The sequence below is a fragment of the Solanum dulcamara genome, chromosome 11, assembly GCF_947179165.1.
Source record: "Solanum dulcamara chromosome 11, daSolDulc1.2, whole genome shotgun sequence".
Classification (NCBI taxonomy): Eukaryota; Viridiplantae; Streptophyta; class Magnoliopsida; order Solanales; family Solanaceae; genus Solanum; species Solanum dulcamara.
Genome location: NC_077247.1, coordinates 57554912 through 57578136, shown reverse-complemented (window position 1 = coordinate 57578136; position 23225 = coordinate 57554912). Strand labels below are relative to the sequence as shown.

The 23225-nt window shown below is 32.1% G+C and overlaps 1 pseudogene; it reads right to left on the bottom strand.

Moving 5' to 3' along the window:
• Positions 1-5634: 5634 nt before the first annotated feature.
• Positions 5635-15718, bottom strand: LOC129872747 (nuclear pore complex protein NUP98B-like; annotated as a pseudogene).
• Between the last annotated feature and the right edge of the window lie 7507 nt (positions 15719-23225).

The following is a 23225-nucleotide window of genomic DNA, read 5'->3' as shown; positions in this document are numbered from 1 at the left end:
AAATGTTAATTTTATCAAGTTCCATAGACTGGTTGTGTGATGAAAATCTAAACAAAGATCATAATTTACCTGGTAAATGATCCTGAAGTTTGAGAACGATTGTTGCAGATCCAACGCCAGTTTTGAATTTGTTCAGCATAGTTGTGTAGTCATTGGTAACCAATTTCAGGAATGACCTGCAAAAGCATGGTCAAACACTCAAAAATCAATGTTACCTATGATAAAGAGTTTCAAGACATCCCCACAAGACTTAAAATCAATGTTATCTATTATCAAAATAATCGTACAATTCAATTAGTTACAGATTCCAAGTTGAAATGAAACTTCAATGAATTTTTACACAATCATTACCTTATCACGCAGTTCTTCAAAATGAATTCGCTCATCTGCAGCATGCTGTAGAACATGACAATGACTGTAATGTTAAACGAAGATAAATGCCAGGATTAAAAGAAATATCATAAACCTTGACTATGTAAAAAGGAACACACATTTATTTTGCCATGGACCTAGGTTTCTACACAAGAATATACTCCACCAAACGGTCACAAAGTGATGAAGCAAAAGATAAAGCATTGTACATCACTCTTCATTTCTTCAGTAATATCACAAAATTGCAAATACAAGAGAGTAAGACATTATTTGTTAAAGTATTAGTTATGTGGTTATAATAATGTTAAATCTGTTATGTGGTAAATAATAATGTGGGGATTAATATGCGGTGAATAATGAATGAGTAATACTATGCAGGGACTATGTACATTAAATGGAATTTTTGCCTGTAAATAGTCATATCCATGGATTGTTGACAAACGTGTTATTATTCCATAACCTATCTAAATAATACTGGCACAAGTCATGAAGATATAAATAATGGACAGTTAAATACGGACAACAAAATGTTGCATTAGTTATGTCGAGCTTATTTATTCTTATGCGGATAACTGAGTGCTACATAGTTATGCGGATATTATTTTTTCTTATGTGGCCAACAAATGTTTTACTATTTATGCGGTAGTTTGTGCTGAGAGAAACAATCGTTTAAAGTAAATGTGATATAAGGAAATTAATTTTTGTGTATGTATGTGCATGTGTGTGTGTCGAGAGAGAGAGAGAGAGAGATGATTCCACCAAAAGCAAGTGTAACATTTAGTACATACATTTATATATTGAATATGTATAGATGTACCGTGCTTCGGATCCAGATTGTCCTTCAATGTGGTGATCGCAAACAGGGTATCTTCAGAACGAAATTATTGCTTGGTAGTTAAGCAAGCAGAACCAAATTAGGTATACTCAAAAGCCTCGAGAGCTTTTTAACACTAGGATATGATTGATCTTAGTCGCTTTGCTGCACAATGAAGTCTGCTTCAACTCCTCAACAATGACAAAACATTCTGAAGGCAACTATGCATCTCGAAACATAATTGTACCTACGAAATAAATAAATAGAATGGCAACATCATGAATCAATCCATCAGCTATTCTTCACCCCTAAAATTAGTTGGCCTGATATATTGATCCTCATTCCTCTGCATTTGTTCCACTCCAACAATATCGGAGTTATTGTTCCAACACAAATGAAAACAAAGTCATTAGGTATAAAGAAAAATATCTTAAATCACGTTTGGCTCTAATTCGCTATTCTTTCTCTTTTTCATGTGTAGGGGGGCATCAAGGTGGCTCCAAATTCAAAAATTAAAGATTAATTTACTCCTGCAAGACTTGTTATTCAGGACCCGATACACTGATGGGGTACTATTTATGATCCATCTGTATCAGTAAGGTGTTGGTTGCAAATACATTATTTATACATGAAATGGCATTTAAGCAAGAACATAAGCAAGATTCCATGAGAAAGATTACATTTAAATGAAGGAGTAAAATATGAGAGCTAGTTAGTGTCCACATCAGTTAGATCAACACCCAAAATACACGAAATCGGTATAGTAAAACCTCGACAAAGTAATATTCGATAAAGTAATAATCTCGCTAAATGAATATTTTTCTCTGGTCCCGACTTGGGCCAGTTATATTAAGGTAATATTCTCGTTAAATGCATTAAATAATAATTAAAAATAAAGTATTAAAGGACCAGAAAAATATAAAGTAATTACTAGAATACATCAAAAATTTATATATATTAAATCAGTCAATAATACTAGACTAATAACTATTTCTTTTTAAAATATGATTCTATAGTTGATTGTTTTTTCTTTCCATCAAAACCAAAATTAATCTCATCCTTAACTTTTTCAAGAGCGAACACAATTTCTGGAATATTTTGTTCGTGTTGTACCAAATAGTTTGACAATGTAGTCATTACTTGAAATGCCTCCTTTGACGATACATGTGAGACAATGCTACTATCATCTTGTTCAGGATCATTCTCATCATCATTATTCATTACAGATTGAATAATCTCTTCCTCTGTAGGTGGTTCCATAATTGTATCATTCTCATTAGGGTAGTTCAAAAGATGTTCAACATCCATTACATTTCTGTAGGCTAAATTAGAGATGACATCATTTAATTCTTGGATACCTTCATCTAATTCACCAACTTCTTGGATACCTTCAAGTAATTCACCAACTTGTGGTTCGGGAACATTGTTTTCTTCCGATCGGATCTTGCAATGCCGAAAACAATTTTCAATTGTTATTTCTTTCACATCAAAATTCCAAGCCAAGTTAGAAAAATTAATAGCATTCAAAACATTAATTTTTTCAGTATTTGGTGCTTCAACCTCAAGGCCTTGTAGGATGCTGAAATAAAGACGATGATAATGAGCTTTGAATGCTCGAATAATTCCAGCATCACATGGTTGAATCTTAGACGTTGTGTTAGGAGGTAAGAAAAACAACTCTACATTTCTTAGGCCTTCAACTATCTTTGGATGAGCTGGGCAATTGTCTACTATTAACAAAACTTTCCTGCCATTTATTCTCTTATCAAACCAGCCAACATATTTTTGGAAAAGCAAGCCAGTCATCCAAACTTTCTTGTTGGATCTATACATGCAATTAAAATCGTTCATGTTCACATTTTTAAAGCATCTAGGATTTGCAAACTTACCAATAATCCACAATGGTACTTTGTCGGATCCATCACCATTGCAACAGAGAGTAAGAGTAATTATCTCTGTCTTTTTTGCGACCTTCAAGCTACTTCGTAGCAAGTGAATGATCAGCTTTCAATCGATAAAATAGTCCAGTTTCATCCATATTATAAATATCCTTCAATTCAAACTGATCTAGTTTTGACCGTATGCTAGGCAATTCGTTTTCAATATTCACCATGATAACTGAACCACTTCGTCTGTGAGACTTGATTCCGTATCTTGACTTGAAACGTTCTAACCAACCAGAAGAGAAGATGAATTCTGGATTAACTTCACCATACATTTTCAGGAAAAGATCTTTTGTTTTTCCTTGGATAATTTCCCCTGACATGTTTACTTTCTCTTGCATTTAAAGAAACCACTCGTACAAAACTTTCTCGAAATCAGGGTATTTTGCCGGTTTATGCCTCTTGGCATCGCTATTTTTCATCTCATTTGACAAATACTCTGCCGACCTTTTGAAAGTATGCGATATTGTTGATTGACTAATAGTCAAATCAAACTTTTGTTTCATCCATGCTTGCAAATCTTTTTAGCTAATAGTTGAATTCTCTTTCTTATGCTCACATATTGCGTTTCTTATTTTATTGGTTAAAGATGATTTTTGTACGCCTTTCAAATGATGAAAAGACATTATACTTGAATTATGATTTTTAAACACCTAGATTTTTCCTTTTATAGTTAACATAAAATCTCTTCATATTCTATATACATGAATACAATTAGAAACATTAAACTTCACTAAATTCGTTTAGCTTTCCTAGATTTAAATAATAAATATGCAAAGACTACACTTTTTAATTTCCTAGATTTAAACTTTTGAAATTCTTAATTCAATTTTTTTTCTTTCTTATGGCACATACTGCAAAATACTCTCTAAAATAATAAATATTTATTTATCGATAAATAAATATTTTATGCATTTATCGATAAACTAATAATCTCGATAAATGAATATTTTTTTCCGGTCCCAAGCATATGCATTTATAGAGATTTTACGGTACTATTAAGAAAACAACCGTTTTTCTTATGAAATACGTGCAAGATAATCTTGTTAGCTAGTAGAGTATTCCTAAAACATGAATGACGTCATGAACAGTCTTCCAAATTAAGCTCAAAGCTATTCAAGCTACAAAAAGAGAGAACCTCTAGCATTGTCTTGTTACTGATGGTATAAGAACAAAAACCTCTTTCCTTAAAAGTTACATTTCATAATTCACTTGCTATAATCAACCCAATTAAAACATAAAATGGACCTTAAGAGACAATGGGCAACAATGGGCAAAATGACACTTGAAAGCCTTAAACCCTCAAAAATCCATCTTGCTATCAATGAGATGGAGCACAGAACTGATATAAATTGTGTTATTGATTCCTCAAAAAGGAATAAGTAGCCGAAGAAGAAGAGCTTGTCATGCTTTGTTTTCCACATTTAGACAGACATATATCCATCAGATGGAGGAATATGAATGTTGAAGAGAATAAGCTATAAAGTGTAGTAAAAGGTTTGAGAATGTAGGTGAGCAACTAATCCTGTATTAACAACTACAATCAGTACTATACTTTTCCTTTCTAAGACTGATTTGCAAATGGTTTACATGTACTTAACTTTTTGAATGTATAATATGACAGAGACAAGTATTAGAGAATGTTACTGCAAGAAGTGTGACAGACGTTGGCTACTTGTGAATCAGATTTTAATTCCAGCTTTAACCAAAACATTTAACTTCATGCTCAGAGCTAGGTTTGACTTTAATGAACGTTGCAAAATTTAGTGCAATGGACGTTCTGGTAAATGACATTTTTATCAAGTTCCATAGACTGGTAGTGTGATAAAAATCTAAACAAAGATCGTAACTTACGTGTAAAGTGATCTTGAAGCTTGAGAAAGGAATGTTGCAGATCCAACCCCAGTTTTGAATTTGGTCAGCATAGTTGTGTAGTGATCGGTAACCAATTTCAGGCATGACCTTCAAAAGGGTGGTCAAACACTCAAAATCAATGTTACTTATTATAAAAAGCTTCAAGACTCAAATAACAATGTGGGGATTGTTACGTGGTGAATAATAAATAATGCTATGCAAGGACTATCTACATTACAGGGGATTTTTTCCTGTAAATGCTCATATCCTTGCATTGTTGACAAATGTGTTTTTATTCCATAATCTATCCCACATAAAATAATACATATATTCTTGCATAAGTCATAAGGATATTAATAACGACAGTTAAATACCGCCAATAAAATGTTGCATTAGTTATGTCAAGCTTATTTTTTCTTATGCGGCTAATTGAAAGCTATAAAGTTATGCGGATATTACTTTTCCTTACGCGACCAATAGATGTGATACTATTTATACGGAAGTTTATGCTAAGATTTATATTAGCTAATGAGTCCAACCAAACAATCCCAAGAGAAAAAATCGTTTAAAGTAAATGAATTATAAGGAAATTCATGAGAAACCAAGAATGGCCATCATGGACTATGCAAAGGCCATAATAGACCTGATCAATCATAGCAAGTTCACCATTGGAATAAACTTCTTATCAACCTGTTGGAGAACTTTGGCACCCTCCAGGCAGTTTTTATCTGTGGTATCATATCAATGGTATCAGGAACCAATGAGTCACCAACAAAATGCAAGACGCCAGAAGTGACATTAAGTATAGTATCTTGATTCTTAAGATTTTGTGTTCCAATACCACTATGCATCTCATATTGGAAAAGGTAAAAGTCCATCTTAACAAAATAGAGAAGATTTTGCAAAAACATCTGAGATATATATAGCTAAGGTACTCAACTGTAACCTCTGGACGGAAGTCCCTCCATTTTGTCCTAGAATCTAAGAAACTTTGAGTTTTTGTTGGTGCAAATTCTAAAAATATGAATAAAAAATGTTAGGCATGAATTAAAAGATCAGAACATAAGCAACATGGAATTTGAAAGAGATTATGTGGCCTAGGAGACTTAGAAAGAGACATTGTAATCTCTAATGCTTTCATGATTAATAAGAATGCAGTCTAAGATAATCTTGCAAAGTGGGTGAAAGAAATGAAGCTAAATAGCTGAAACATGCTCAAGAAATATTCAGCTCCTATTCAGGTCAGGAACAAATGGCAGGAAGGTTTATTTTCTTTTGACGCCCCATCGTGTGTACCTTTGCACTCCACTTGAGTTTGTAATTAGCTATTCCAGATGTTATAACACTTGGCCTGAAGAGAGAAACATCAGGTCGTGTGAATTACTAACATATTTGATTGAGATAATATCAGAAAGAGACCTAACCCTCCCAAGATATTTGATAACATTACCTTTCATCAGAGAATACACCGTCACCACAACTTGGGGTGGAAGATTGATCACATTAATGGGAAGACTGCTGAGGAAGCTCCGAGCAGAAAGCTTCTGCAGAATGATGCAATCTCCTTACAGCTTTAACTTCTGCATGATGGACAAGAACATAAATTAGTTGCACACATTTTCTGTCGTCGTTAATTATTTAACACAAACAAGCACTCAAGGACAAATTACCTGGCATGAGTGGCACATCATGAGCAGTCTTAATACTTCTGCCTTTTTTGTAGACTCACTCGCGGCGAAGTTCTTCTTGCCTTGGTAAAATGGAGGAGCTGAATGACTCCTTCTACTCTCCTTCTTCCTTATAAGCCCATCTGTATTACCTCGATTTCCAGCATCAATTCATTTATGCGTGTCCCCATCCTAGAGGTGAGAGCATAGCTTGTGGTATCAAATAATTATTAAAATTTTCTTCACCATGAGAATGTATATGTGACAAATCATCTCCATCATAATTGAATTCAGAAGGACCTGAAATATAAACGTCGCACAGATCAAGTCCTCCTATAATGCCCATATCCTCTCTAGAACAAGCATAAAAATTGAGATCAAATTTTGCAGGATTTGGGAACAAGCAGTCCTTTTGTTCTAAATTATTTATGAAAGGAACCAAGAGATTATGTATCATCTTTCCAAAATTATACGTGACACCAACTTCATGTTTAACAGAAGTTTCAATCCCATTTTTAGCGATGTAAGGATTAACATCTTAAAATCTGGTCCCGCGGAAGGATCTGGTGGCAGAGGATACAGTTCTGGACTAAAGGACAGCAGGCCAGAACCATAATTTAAAGTCTGTTTAACGAAGTCCATAAGATGATCGTCTTCATCTAGAATGTCCTTGGTTAATGAAGATTTTTCTGAATCTCCTGACAAAAAAATTGACCTCTGTTATGCCTTGCTCTGAGTTTTGCACCTGGAGAAGTTCTCAAAATATGTTTCCCTGCCTCTAGGAGACCTTTGATTTAAGACCTGTTTAACATTCTATTAAATAATTGCTAGTATTTATTAAAACAGTTAGAACGTTAGAGTAGCGTTAAAGTGTTCAAACAAAGCTAGTTCCTCTAAGATGTGGACTGTATCTAATACAGGTTACACCTACTGGCAGGCAGCCTTAGCCAATACTGGCAACTAGCGTTACTGCTCCCCAACAGGCAACAACCCACCCTCTCACCCATCAAAGACCGGCACCCTTTACTTTCGGTGCCCTTCTCTCTTCAGTATCACATCTCTCTCCAGTGGTCATTCCAGAGAGAGCATGCCTCTTTTTGGCAATTGGTCAAGAAGACCTCTTTCCAGTAACAGTTCTAGCGATGTTCCTCTCTCCGACAATCATTCTCCTATAACTTTCTGACAGAGTCGTGACTCTTTTCCGATGATCTTCTGGTCGTGCCTCTTTCCGAGGAGCGTTCCCACAACATCATGCCTCTTATCTGTGATTATTCCTGTAGTGAAGTGCCTCTTTCTGGTCATTTTTCTAACAACAACATCAACTTTCCTGGTAAGATTCCAATCTACTGGAACTTCTCTAGCCTAATCTTCCAGTGCTATTCAGTTTCTTATGTTTTCACTATAAGCAAACTAAGGTGGTTTCCCCACTCTGTGCTTGACTAATGTCCAATATTAGATCATGCTAGCTGTTAGTATCAAGATAGTCCCTGACCTATTAAATAAGAGATGCGAATTGTATTTCGCCTACTTATAGATTTACCGTATATTCTATTGTCACCTGAGAATATGAGCCACCTCTCTACCCTGATCCCACTCAAATATCAGGCTCATTGTCGATGATATGTTTCAATCTGAGAATATGAGCCACCTCTGTACCCTGATCTATGATAATTGACATAAATTTTCAGAAAAAACGCAAAATCCATTTAAAGGGAAGCAGAAATGATTGGGTAAGCAAAAACCAGGAGACTAAGTTCACACTGGAAGAATTGTCAGTCTTGGAAAACAGCAAACACATTGTAATACGAAATACAATACTCCAATCAGCAAAACAAATAAGTATGACACATCCTTGTAAACATTGGCCCTGTTTGGTTTTGCAACCAAAAGAAGCTAGAAATGTGGTTTTGTATTGCTCTCCCATATAAAAAAGGGAGATTATTTTGTTCTACGAGAGCAACTGTAATGCAACAACCTTGCCGATCAGGAGGTCCTCTTTTATACTTTGAAATCCTATATGATTAGTAATAAATAATGATGTTTAGCCAGTTTTAACTTATTAATTCCCCCCATATTGAAGTTCCAAAAAATGATTAGGTGTTTTGAAAAAATACCCAAACCAATTCTCACAAAACAAAAACACTAACACAAACTCAATTCTATAAAATAAATCCAAAGCCTCACATTCGTTTCCCAACCCGAAAACAAATTAAATCATAAACTCCAATAAAAAATCTCACCTTAAATTCCACAAAGGTCTTTGAAGTCTCCAAAGGCAAATCATATAAAGATCTAGGACAGTTTAGGTTCAACCAAAACAGTGGTATATCTGAGATCTACTTCGCTTCTCAATGTCAGAAGCACTGTCAAAACTCATAGCTATAAAAGTAGACATAAAAGTAGATGAATGTAGTCATTTCATATTGATTGAACACATTTAATTGCAATTTAGAAGTTATATTTATTCATAGAAGTGCAAATTTACCTTCCCCTCCACAATTGTGAAGTTACTCTTAGAGTTGTAGGTGACATCTTGATCAATTGAATCTATGTTCTAGTGCAATTCCTGTTAGTTAGCCCAGAGAAGAATACAAAAATCAACTACATAAAAGGTTCCCAAAAAGATAAATTGAATCTTCAAAATCAAGCATGTTTACATTCTACACAGAGTTGCAGACCCACAAACGGAAATGGAACAAGAAAACATGAAAAGGCACATGCATCAAGTGTCTGTATATATATGTACACACATATGTCTAAATAGTTGTAGGGTTTTATCATCAATTGTTAAGCAACCCACTTTGGCATACAAATTGATAGTAAAGACGGATACCCAGGTTGAGCAAAAAGGAGACGAAGAGGTTTAAGAAAAATGGATACCCAGTTTGAGCTTGAAGAAGATTTGTGCAAAAAGTGCAAGAAAATCATACGTAATATTGTGATACCTTGAAAAGATGAAGACAATTGAAAGAGTGGTATGAAATAAAGAAATCCAATAGGAGTTACTTGCGAATAAGTATCCAACATGTTGTACAGACGCAGGAATAAAACTCCCACAAATTGGAGAAAAAACTGAATTAAAGAACATGAAACTAAAAAAGCAACAAAAGTAATAGTAGTTGACGTGGAAACAAAAAAAGTTGAAGAAACGCGAGAAATTACTACAACAAAGAAATTAGTAATAGACATACAATGGCAAAATCAAGGAGAAAGTGTGAGAAACAAATATTATTCTCAAGTGCTACACATTTTTTGTCCAATCTTGACAAGGAAGCAAGCAATTCATTAAGAATCTCAGCATTCAAATTATCATATGTTTCAGTCGATTTATCTATATTATATTTTGTCTTCATCAAGTATAGAAAGAGCAATCATATCCTCACAAAGGATCTTTTATGTAGAAAGCAAATTACTATGTAGTGGTTTCACAAAGAAGGGCTTAGTAGAGTTGCTTTTCAGGATGAGTACCTACTCGCCCATTGTGTCTTGTATAAGAATAGTGTCACCATACATCCGCCCCACCACCTCTCCCATATTGGTTTCCTTATCACAGAAAGCTAATTCTTGCTGCTAAATAGTTTCAGATAGAGACTCCTTATTTGAGAAGCCTGTCTTTCACCAGAGATCATCCAAACAAGGGACCTCTGAATAACACTCATATTAATATAACTTTTGAAATAAATCGAGAAAAAATTAATAATAATAATAATAAAATTAACTTTATGTTTATTTCGACTATAAAATAATTCAAAATTGCCTATTCTTAGTAAAGGCGGAATGAAAACTTACAAAGAAATGCAGCTGCCCCACATCCCAAAGCTAAGTAAACAAATTTCAATGAAACCTATTCTTATTCTAACAAGTATGATACTTTGTTTGAGACCAATGAATGCATCCAGCAACAATAATTAGTTGTTCAAAATGTGAAACTTACAGGTAAACTAGAAATTCCATAAAGATGGATGTAGCCAAATTAGGGTGCTCAACCAAGATTGGGACTGAAGGTTGTGTTTCAGCAGGAGGCATACTTGGTGACGGATTCACTTCCTTGATTCTCAGAAAGTAATACCTGAAAATATGTTTAGGTATTGCTGGTGCATGAGAAAGTACAAATAAAAGGATCACAGAGGCAAGAAAAATAAGAGACAGAAGAAGAATAAAACGATCAGGTTAAAACAGGACTCTGGAGTAATAATTGAGGCAGCGGAAATAAAAAGAATGTCAGGAAAGTCTAGAAGTCAAAATTAGGCATTTAATAACACACGCAGTAAAGTAAAACAATAGATGATTAAGTTTGATACTCACTGTTGGTCATTGATACTTGGCTGACAAACTCCTTGTCCAATTTCTGAGCAACTAGCACCTTCTTAAAAAAACAGGTGTCGGGAGGATTAGTTACATGGATTAGAATCCAACATACTATCAACTTCAAAAAGAGCAAGACATACTGCACTAAGTACCTGTTGATGGGTGAGAAGCGTTGGTTGTTGGAAGTGTTGCTCCAACTTTAGGAGTCATTTCTGGCTGCAGAGGACCAAAGAACAGAGGCTGCAAGAGTAGCAACAACTTAGAAGTACAACATCAAAATAGAAGTGCTTCACCGATTTTATGGACCACAAGGTGCCTTTTATATTATTTCTGACAGAAAGGAAATGGGAGAGGATATATAAATGAGATCTAATTGCATATACGTTCACAAACACTTACAGTATTTTGACTCGCAGCAAGTGGAGTGCTTGAAACATTACAAAGTCCTGGTGGAGTAGGCTGAGACTGCTTTAGGCAATTCAAGCATGATGTGGATTGTGGAGCGCCTCCTGTAGTTAAAACAGGAATGGGAGAAAAAGAGTTCTTTTGATCAAAATTAAGGGTGGATGGCTTTGCTAACAAAGGATATGTGGAAGGTGAGACTGAACATGGAGATACAGGGGCAGATGTTGAAAAAGACCGTGGATTCCTTAATGGAGAAAACGTGGAAGTAGTGGAAGAATTGGAAGCTGGTTTGAAAGGTGCAAACTGCCCTGAACGGATCCATGGAGAAAAAGAAACAACTGAGGCATTAAATTTCACTCTACTTCCAGTGCCACAAGAGTTTAACAATGATGTATTGGGGGGAAATATATGGGAAATGGACTGCTGTGACTTCGGAAATGGGGTAGATGCTGTTGCTGTAGAAATTTCATTTGATAGTGAGTCAACCCCTGCTCTTCACTCCAAAAGTACTTGGAAAAAGGGAATAAAAAGGTTGATCAACAGTTGCTTGGTTAAATACTGGTGATATGAAAGGCTGTGTGTTGTCGATGACACCAAATCCCTGTGTGCCGAAAATACCACATGAAGAACCACATTGCTGACCTGCAAATTCATCCATGAAGAATAAAAAAAGGTTAATGAAATACAAGGTAGAGGTAGATTTCTTTGTTAACTACAGATAAGAAAACAAGTTAAGGATACCTTTATCATCTAACTGGTAGTCCTCAAACCTCAACTCCTCCTGGCTTTTATCTTGATAAGTGTGCATTCCACAAATGGATTGAATTTTTGCACCATTGGGTATTGTTCAATATATGTCTGGAGTTTCAATGTATGATGCTGTTCTACTTCCTTTCTGATTAATAACAAATGCGGACTTCCCAAAACCAGAGCTCTTGAGCAAAGGTATTGTACTTTCTTTTCCTGGTTTGCAAATTTGATAATAGTACTTAGTAATATTTAACAAAAGCTCACCATGGATTTTAGATCAATATTAGAGCATATAATAATGCACATTGAACGGTATATAATCTTATATCAATCGGATCATCTAATCAACAAAATTCTCCCTCAAAATGTTGAATAATCTGCTCCAATACATGAGAAAATGGACAATAAAGAAAACCTTTGCTCCCTGACATGGATACTGCTGGTTGGCCAAAGGAATAGGAATTAAATATTGGGGTGCCAAAGTGTGGGTTGCTTGAAACACCAAATGAAGTAGCTTTTAGAGATCCAAATGCGGAGGAGTCTAAGACATTGGCATCTCTGAACCACAACAGAGGTTCATTGGCCACGCTGCTATTAATGTCATAATTCTTTCCAAATGTTTGTAAAGTGGATGAGCCCGGAGATATCTTTTGTTTTTGACCAGATGTAGCATTCGTTGCTGCATTAAAGGCTAATGTTCCTGCAGTTAGGAAAGCAGATTGAATTGATTTGCTAATCACTAATTAAAGACAACTACAAGGCATCAATAGCTGGCACAAGATTGGTTCCAGAAATAGTAAGCAATAACATTACCCACCATAAGAAATCCCGATGAGATATTGCAGTTATTACAAACATTTTTGGAGAAGAGTACAGCTCCATGTGCATAGCTACTTCACAAGGAGAAGATTTAGCTTTTCGACCAATTCCAAAGCCACTTCACTGCTCTAGAAAAGTAAATATGATATCTCTCCTTTCATGAAATTGGCATTATTAAGTGTAGCATCTATATATGCCATTCCCCACCTAGACCACAGGCGAGAAAGAAAGCTGTACTTAATTAATCTATTTGGCAGAGAAATCATGGGAATAACATATTCAAAGAGTGTCAGTAGATCATTCCCATGCAATAGCATAAGTGGTCTTTCTTCTGAGTGTATTTGGACAGAGACCACAGAATTTGTTTAATTAACTTAATTACAGGAAGATATGCACATAAAATGTTAGAAATAACATATTTGAAAAAGCATAATCTGAATCCACATAAGAGAACAAGTTAAGGATGCCTTTATCACCTAATTGGTAGTCCTCAAACCTCAATTCCTCCTGGCTTTTATCTTTATAAGTCTGCATTCCACAAATGGATTGAATTTTTCCACCATCGGGTCCTGTGATTTTGTTATCTGGAGTTGCAATATATGATGCTATTCTACTTCCTTTCTGATTAATGTCAAATGCTGAGTTTCCAAAACCAGAGCTCTTGAGAAAAGGTCGTGTGCTTTCTTTTCCTGGCAAATTTGATCAAGATTGAAAACATCTATATCCAAAAATATGTAGGAATAAATAGTACTTGGGAATATTTAATAAAAGGTCACCAAGGATTTCAGATCAATATAGAGCATATAGATTAAAGAACAAAATTCTCCCCCAAAATGTTGATTAGTCTGCTCCAATACAAGAGAAAATGGACAATAAAGTAAACCTTTGCTCCCTGACATGGATACTGCTGGTTGCCCAAAGGAGTAGGAATCAAATCTTAATGTGAGTTGCTTGAAACACCAAATGCAGGAGCTCTTGGATATCCAAGTATGGAGAAGTCTGAGGCATTGACATCCCTGGACCACACCAGAGGTTCATTGGCCACACTATTAACGTCATATTTGTTACCAAATATCGGTAAAGTGGACGAGCCCGTAGATACGTTTAGTGTTTGACCAGATGTAGCATTCATTGCTGCATTAAAGGCTAACGTTCCTGCAGTTAGGAAAGCAGATTGAATTGATTTCCTAATCACTAATTAAACACAACTACAAGCATCAATAGCTGGCTCAAGATCGGTTTAAGAAATAAGCAATAACACTACCCACCATAAAAAATCCCATTGAGGTATTGCAGTTATTACTTTTAACATTTTTGGAGAAGATACAGCTCAATGTGCACAGGTACTTTCCAAAGGAGAAGATTTAGCTTTTCAACCAATTCCAAAGCCGCCTCACTGCTCTAGAAAAGTAAATTTGATATCTCCTTTCATGAAATTGGCAGTATTAAGTGTAGCATCTACATTCTATGCCAATCCTCACCTGGACCACAGGCGAGAAAGAAAGCTGTACTTAATCCATTTGGCAGAGAAATCACGGGAACAACATATTCAAATAGTGTCTATAGGTTTCAAATAGTGTCTATAGGTTATTCCCATCAAATAGCTTAAGTGGTTTTTCTTCTGAGCGTATTTAGACAGATATGAGAGAGCATTTTATGGAAAATTCAATTGATAAGACATGTTAATATGCACAAAGAAAATATGTTGATGATAGTGACTTTTTTTCTGAGAAAATTCCACACCCTATTCTTTTTGGTTTGGATGTGATCATGCAAGCTGAAAAATGTCATTACAAAAGTCTTTACCACCAAAAGGAGATGAGGTTATTTTTCCAAACACACTGGAGTTGCTGGTCTGTTGAATTCCGGATGTAGAGCCAGATAGGTTCATGTTGCTAAATGACGGACTTGAAGCTGTCAAAAGATCGTCAAAACACAGTCAATCACTATATTAATTATGTAACCAAAGAATTTTTTAATCAACCTAATTAAAGGAATCAAGAAGACAACTACTATGTGCATATTGTCGTAGCAATTACATATTTGAAGAAGCAGAATTTGAATCAACATAAGATGAATAAATTAAATACCGTGACAATAGGTTTTCCAAATTTTTTAATTAGGTCAAAACTAAAGGGGTTCAAAAGATAGCACCAAGCTTTAAAACTAAACTTTAATTGTTCACAGTCTAAGGACAGTTATTTTTTTTCAAGAACAGTTTAATAAAGAATACTACTAGTATTCCAGAGTAATCCGAGTGCACCCAATATAATCTATCCACCTGGTGTAGTAATTAATACCAAGAACGTACTCTTGGCGATAATAAACCATGGAAAATTGGTGAAAGTAAGAAGTGTTGGCAATATATAGAAAGAGATTAAAAAGATAAATTAAGCCACATAAACAATATATCAACTAACTAGAACCAATATGCAAGACCCGCAAAGAAAGCATAAACACGGAACCAAGAAAAGAAGAAGAAGGAGAGAGGAACATGCCAAGATTCAGTTATCAAGAATATGCAAGAATGCAAGAAAGTGGATAAATTAAAAAGTGTGTTTGGAGAGAAAATCGTTGTTTTCAAGAATCATGGATATGGAGAGACCACATAAACTATCTATCAAGTAACTGGAACCAACATGCAAGATTCCAGAGAAGCACAAGATTCAGTTATCAAGAAAATTTACTTACATTGAGAAAACCCAGAAACACATGACAATATTAAAGGCATAAGGGATGAATATTTACTTACTTGGAGCGGCATTATTCCAGGAAAATATCGACATTTTTGAGACAGAGCAAGCGAAGAAGAAGGGCAGCAATATTTATTGTTTTCAGGCGTGTAAATAAATGGCAATGTATTGGAGCGGTGGTATATAAATAGAATCGGTTGCATAATATCTTAGCTTCGGTTTAAGCTAGAGCCGATTTAAAAAAAAAAAAAAATTATGTATGAAGTGGTTTTAGAACATTGAAGTGCTAAAAGTTATTTTTATAAATAAGTACTTGAGTGTTTGGATAAAAGTGTTTTATGATGTGAATTTTAAGATTAAAAGAATAAAAAAAGATAGTTTGAAAATTTAGTTATAATATAAGAGATATAAAAGTAATTTTCATGATCAAAGAAAATGACTTTAAACACTTTGGAAAAAAAAAATAGGAATCCTAACTTTTCATTTTTGACTGACTTTAAGAACTTTATGGCTTAAAGTCAGCATTAGACAAACACGTCCAAAAGCTAAAAATGACTTTAAATTGGTTTTGACCAACTTAAACCCAATCCAAACGGACTCCTAATTGCTTTCCAGATTTAAACCACGTTTTTCTCCCTTTTCAGATATTTTATTTGATTTAATACTTTTTTTCAAATTATATCCTTTTGATATATGAGTGAACACATTTCATTTATTTTTTCATTCCTTTTAATACAGAAAATGTATTATATTTAAATTATTTATAAATTATACTTTAACTATAGAATAACATTTACAAATGTACTTAGCTAATTGAAGAATCACCAACAGAAAAATTAAAAGTGAATTAATTAAAGACTAAATAATTTAATATTAATTAAATATTATAAAATAATAAATTGATAAATGTAGGCCGCAAAAAAATATAGGAAAAGGAGCTCAACAAGCCACAATATAAAATTCAAAATAATGAAATAAACAAATTTTGAAATTAGATGAACATAAGAGAAATATATGTTTTTTATCCGAATTATCTAAAATGGATCATTTTATCTTCTACTATATTTTTTGCTCAAAATATTTTTACTATATTATTCTTTGATATATTAAATTTAATGCTTTAAAAAATGTATTAGATATTGGATATTATTTAATAGCAAAAGCAAAAATAGACATAAATGAATAAATTATTTCTTGATTTTTCAAATTGAATAAATATTATTAGATAACTATTTTTAGTATAGTGCGTAAGTAAAGATGAACGATAGAAGTCAACAATGAGTTCTATTTTAAGAAATTGTTTAATTACGTGAATTTGTTTCGGAGCCATGAGAGAAGCAAGACAGACGGTAAGCGTGTAGTTTACGGTTTAACTAGAGGCTGTTTGAATTGGCTTATAAGCTGCTTCTAAGCTGTTTTCAGTTTTTTTTTAGTGTTTGGCTGGTCAACTTAAAGTCATTTTGTGCTTAAAATAAGCCCCAATAAATAATTGAGTTTGTTTGGATGAACTTATTTTAAACAGTTTATATGTTGAAAACAACTTATAAGTAAAAAAAAAAAAACTGGCTTGCACCTATTTTTTTTTAACTTATACGCAGTTTTTAATTTATAAGCTGCTTAAAAATAAGTCAATCCAAACAGGCTACTAATCGTTTTACAGATTAAAAACACGTTTCTTCTCCTCTTCAAATTTCTTTATTTTATTTAATACCCTTTTCAAATTATGTCATTTTGATATATGACTAAACCCATTTGATTTATTAAAATATGCATTTTTTCCTTTTTTTTAATAGAGAAAATGTATTATATTTAGATTATTTTAAAAATTATATCTCAATTATGGAATAACATTTATAAGAGTACGTATCTAAATTGAAGAATCACTAACAAAAAAATAAAATTAAATTAATTAAAGATTATATAATTTAACATTAATTAGATATTATAAAACTATAAATCGGTAAATGTAGACAACATAGAAATATATGTAAGAGAAAAAGGAGCTCACTAAGCCCCAATGCAGAAAGCCAAAAAAAATCTAAACAATGAAAAAAGCAAATTAAGAAATCAAATGAACATAAGAGAAATATATGTTTTTTTATCTGAATCATTTAGAATGGGACATTTAGAGATGGACATAAATATCAAAACATCGAACCGAATCAAACTAATTTAGTTTTTCGGTGTTGAATTTTCGGCTCGGTGTCAATTTTTTTTTGGAAAACTTCATTTCTTCAATTCGGTGTAAAAGTCACGAAACCACGGTGCACCGAAGAATCGAAGTTTTATTAAATAAATTTAAAATACTATTTTAAATTATATCACTTATATATTTTGAGCCAAAACATTTTAATTTTTACCCAACACAATGACCCATTTTAAATATTGGCCCAAATTTTAGAGCCCTGCATTAAACCAAATTTCAGGACTTACCCCGTAGCCCCTGCCTTCAGGCTTCACTCCCTCAACACTTTTCACTCTCCATTACTCTCTTCGCCCAATGAAGTTTCTTGCTTTCATTACAAAAGACTAACTTTTTTATTTTTGAGTTTTAGTACTTATATTTTTAATCTTTGTATATTTCAAATTACTCTATGAAATCTTTGAAATTACCTTAATAGAGTGAAAAGATATAAATTACCCCTATAACTAATTTGGAACAAAGACATAATCAAAATAGTTTACCAATATTGTACTTTTATTAAGTACCCGATAAACTTCACTTAAGAAATATAGATGATACACTTGGACTCAACAAATCTCTTCTTTTGACTAATGAGTATGTTATATATAGAATAATCATAGTTAATTGTGCCGAAAAACTGTTTTAAAAACACCGAAATAAATCGAACCGAATCGATCTAGTTTGGTATGGAATATGGTGCACACTTTTTCAAAATCGAACACCGAAGAATCGAATCGAATTTTATCAAAATCGAACCGCAGAACCGAACATCCATCCCTAGTGACATTTTACTATGTTTTTTCCTTAAAATACTTTTTTCGTTATATTTTTTAGCTCAAAAAGACCCTTCAACTAATAACGTAGCTATAAAAAATCAATTTTTATTAATAATTTTTAAAACATGTTAATATTATCTAGACCCTATTTTATGAGATTTCACTAAATTATTATTGTTATTGTTGTAAACTATTCGAAATATGATAATTTTGCCCTCATTATTTTAATTTTTTGAAGGGTGGGTAGGTAAGGAGTAGAATCTATGAGACATATAATAACATAAGAAAAATGATGGCATATCACTTTTTTCCCCTCCAATTTCTTATATAGTAGCTATTACTATATCACGTACATTTTCTTATATACCTAAATTTATTTTATTATATTAATAATAAATTTATTTTTCTAACTATAAGCATGATGATAAAAGAAATCAAATTCAACTATAGATTGATACCTTATATTACTTAGCGTAATCTTAAGTTATTTCAAATTTCAGTTGAGGGTTGTCTGTATATATAATAATTTAAAAAGAAAACAAAAACAAATATTTACTTAAAACTAAATGTGGATAATTAAATTATATATAAAACATAAACTTGGCGTTATATAAAAATTGCTAAATTAATTTCATACAATATAAGTTCTTGCTTAAGTTTTTACTATTGGAAAAATGTCAAGTAGTTTGTCAATATTACTATTTTTTGTTTTATTTTGGAGTACTTGTTAATATGAAAGGATATTTTAAAGCTATTTTCTAGTTGGAGAATATTTTTGAGCCAAAAACATAATGAATAAAGGTATTTTTAATAAAAAATATACTTGAAGAAAATTCACCCATTTTAAATAGTTTAAAGATATGTCTAACTTCTTTTTCCCTTTTTTATTTTTTTTTATTTTTTATGATAGAAGAGTAGAACTGTATGTCAATTTGGGTCACTCCGACTCATTTGAGTTAGCCCACACGAACTTTGAAATTTGACGGACTAGGCGTAATGACCCTTTATTTTGATAGGCCCAAAAAAGGCAACCAAAATCATCACTACGTGGTATGCGGGCTGGATTGAGCCAATTTATTTAATTTTTTAAAATAAATTTTAATTTTTAAATATTAACATAAATATCGAGAAAGACTTGCACGATGTTACTACTTGTTAACTTTTTCAAATTCACAAATAAAATAATTTTAATAAAGCTCATTGGGTTTGATTTCAAATAAAATTTTGATTGTATAAATTCAATTTAAAATTATTGTCATTTTATGCAAATATCTTGAATAATATTTGAGTTTTTAAGCTTTGTAATATTTATATAGAGAAAAGCATAAATTCTCCCTTGAAGTTGTACCGAAAAGTCAGTTACACACTTAAACTATCAGGCGACCTAATACACACCTAAACTACCTAAAAGTGAAACCATTATCCCCTACAACTGACGTGGCAAAAAAAAAATACGTCAGATTCTTTAAAGTAAAAAACAAAATCACCCACTCCCACATCATTTCTTCTTCACACCCACCTACCTTCTTCTTCTTACACTCACCTCCATTTACTCCAATTTGAATCTTAATTTTTTTCTTTCAAAACTCATTAAAGTAAAAAAATTTAAAAAACAAAATCCCCCCCCCCCCCCCACGTACCCTCTCCTTCTTTACACCACCTCTATTTACTCCCCATTTTGAATCTTGTTTTTTTTTCTTTCAAAATTTATTAGGAAGAAGAAGAATTATTCTCTCCATTTTGGTGGAGAAGACGATTGGGGGTGGGGGGTGATTAATAATTAATTAGGAGCTAGTTAGTATAAAATATAGCTAATAAAGGAAGAAAAAGAAAAGAAATATAAAAAATCGGATGGGTGGTTAATAATTAATTAGGAGCTAATGAGTATAAAATATAGTTAATAAAAGAAAAGTTATTAATAAAGAAAAGAAAAAAATATATAAAAAATCGGATGGATAGTTAATAATTAATTAGTATAAAATATAGTTAATAGAAAAAAAGTTAATTAATAAAGAAAAGAAAAAATATATATAAAAAATTTTAGTTTCTGAGTGGTGATGACGTGGCGGCACGTGGCAGCGAGTGTAATACACCACATACTATGAGAGTGGTGTTATGCATTCAGGTGTGTAATAATTTCACTTTTAGGTAGTTTATGTGTATAATAGATCGCTGTGATAATTTAAGTCTGTAACTGACTTTTCGGTACAACTTCAAAAGCAAATTTATGTCTTTTCCTATTTATATACGATGGTTTAAGAATTTAGGTAGACTTTGAATTTAGCCTCATGTTGTTATTTTTATTATTCTATCTTATTTTTTATTCGATCCACAAGCCGGCCTAACTTATATTATTCAAGCTTTATGAATCAACGATTTTACTCATACTAGACTAAAATATATTGTTCTTAATGAATTTTAAAATTTTCAACTCAATCCTATCAAATCACGAACTAAACTTGATAGACCCAATAAATCTAGCCTCATATTGACGGCTCTATAAAAAAATAATCATCTTGTAGAAGTTAATTAGATATCTTAATTGTTTGTTAAACTCGGGTGAAAAATATTACACGTACCCTAACTTTTCAATTAATGTCATTTATGACATTTGAGACAGTACTATTCACTTTTTCTTTCTCATTTCAACTCAAAATATTATTTCAACTTAATTATTATTTTAGAAATTTAACGTTAAAGTCGATAATTATATTTTAACTATATTCTTAATATAAAAAATGATTTCTTAATATTGCTTAATTTTCAAAGAAAATATACTAATAAACAGAAATAATTTAATAAATTATATTCAAATTTACTTATTTTTATTAATGAGCTGTGAAAAGAGTAAGAGCCCGTTTGGATTGGCTTTAAGTTGGTCAAAACCAACTTAAAGCCACTTTTTAGCTTTTGAACGTGTTTGCCTAATGCTGACTTTAAGCCATAAAGTTCTTAAAGTCGGTCAAAAATGAAAAGTTAGAATTCTTAACTTTTTTTTTCAAAGTGCTTAAAGTCATTTTCTTTGACCATGAAAATTATTTTTATATCCCTTATATTTTAACTAAATTCCCAAACTACCTTTTTTATTCTTTTAACTCTAAAATTCATATCATAAGCACTTTTATCCAAACACTCAACTGCTTATTTATAAAAATAACTTTCAGCACTTCAAAGTTCTAAAAACACTTCATACATAAAAGTTACTTTTTTTAAGCCCATCCAAACGGGCTCTAAGAAATGATAAATTAAAATGGGAGAAAGGGAGTACAACTCAAGCACGTTATTTTCAAGAACTTTGAAATTTCAAAAATTGTTCAAATTAACTGAATAGGATGTGGATGGACCAAAAAACACACAAAAAAGAAAAGTATAACGACACGATGTCGCATTAATGGCCTTCTTTCAGATATAAACAGTAAATGAATTGATGGAAGAGTACCAGAATTTCCTTTCTAATCCATGTTTTAAAGGATCTCGGAAAGTATCGGGAGGAAATAAATACTCCTTCCATTCCCCCTTAAATAATTTTTTTAGTTGTTTTAAATTAAGTAATTCTCTACATTAAACATACATTAATTAAAAGGTCTTTTAGTAAAATGTAACTACTTAATTGATGATATTAAGAAACTTATTAATAGATTTGTCAAATCTTGAAAAGAATCACTTAAAAGGAATGAAGGCAATACTCCGTAGTACATTGACGATAGCTTGAATTTTTATATTAAAAAAAAAGTTAAAATATAAAAGTAATCAATACTAAGAGCATTAAAGTGAGATGAATTAGATAGGTAAGTAATACTCACCTTAAGCAAAGGAGTGTCTTTGTTAGAAATTACATTATTTAGACAATAATAATAATAATAATAATAATAATAATAATAATAATAATAATAATAATAATAATAATAATAATAATAATAATAATCATCTTATATGTTAAATTATAAAAAAAGATTATTAGTCACTTTTGACCGCATTAACAGCAAGGGTAAAATTATAAATAAAAAAAGATTAGTTTGGCTATAATAAAATGGGACGGAGGAAGTAGTATCCAAATGGTTAGAGTAGCTCGTTCTGAAAAGAATTTAAATTATAGAGATCTATTGCATAAATAATTTTGATATAAGTTTTTTTAAATCTATTCGGAAACTAACATACTATTATAGGATATTTACTATTTTTATTTCTTATTACTATAAATATTTATAGTGAAATAAGTTCTTAACCGATTTTAAGCAAATAATTTGCATTCCTTGAAACATACTAAAACTTAATTATAAAAAGAGGTTTATGGAAGATAGAAAAAATAGAAAGCTTGAACGATAAAAAGAAAAGCACTCCGATTAGACAAAATTTCCAAAGCAAAATTAACTTCCCAAAACTGGATTATATTTTGGATTGGCTCATTTTAAGTTTATTTAAGCCAAAATAATTTTTATATTATTTGAATAAAAGTTTAAAAAATATTTTTAAATTAAAAATATAAAATAAATTATAAATAAATTAAAATTCTTTAATTTGTGAGTTTTTGGTTTATAAGCGATTTCAAGGTCCGGACATATTCTTGGCAGCTGTCGGCATCCTAGTAAAAGTAAAACTAACGTGTTTTTTTGTTTTTCCTAAAAAGGGTGCAGTTGGA